The sequence below is a fragment of the Seriola lalandi genome, unplaced genomic scaffold, assembly GCF_002814215.2.
Source record: "Seriola lalandi dorsalis isolate HSWRI2012SDOR001 ecotype SW California unplaced genomic scaffold, Sedor1 jcf7180002054858, whole genome shotgun sequence".
NCBI classification, from domain to species: domain Eukaryota; kingdom Metazoa; phylum Chordata; class Actinopteri; order Carangiformes; family Carangidae; genus Seriola; species Seriola lalandi.
Genome location: NW_019525411.1, coordinates 59,094 through 59,535, shown reverse-complemented (window position 1 = coordinate 59,535; position 442 = coordinate 59,094). Strand labels below are relative to the sequence as shown.

The 442-nt window shown below is 34.6% G+C and overlaps 1 protein-coding gene across 1 annotated transcript in view; it reads right to left on the bottom strand.

The window, feature by feature from the left end:
• Positions 1–442, bottom strand: part of aars2 (alanyl-tRNA synthetase 2, mitochondrial (putative)) — a 10,396-nt gene that overhangs the window by 1,133 nt on the left and 8,821 nt on the right. The window lies entirely within an intron of this gene.

Genomic DNA, 442 nt, shown 5'->3' with positions numbered 1-442 from the left:
GCGACTTTGTCTTTGTTAAAAACAACTAGCGTTGTGTTTGGCGACTCTCTTCTGTCACTCTGCGAATTTACATTTAAATAAACGGACACATTTTATGATGGAGGCCGAAAAATTAGCTTCCCCTCATTATAAGACCAGCAGCCGCCACTGTTATAACACCTGTAACATCTGTAACACCTATAACACATGTAATATCTGTAACACCTATAACACATGTAATATCTGTAACACCTATAACACCTGTAACATCTGTAATATCTGTAACATCTATAACACCTATAACACCTGTAACATCTGTAATATCTGTAACATCTATAACACCTATAATATCTGTAACAACTATAACATCTGTAACATCTATAACACCTGTAATATCTGTAACATCTAACACCTGTAACATCTGTAATATCTGTAACATCTATAGCACCTGTAACATCTGTAA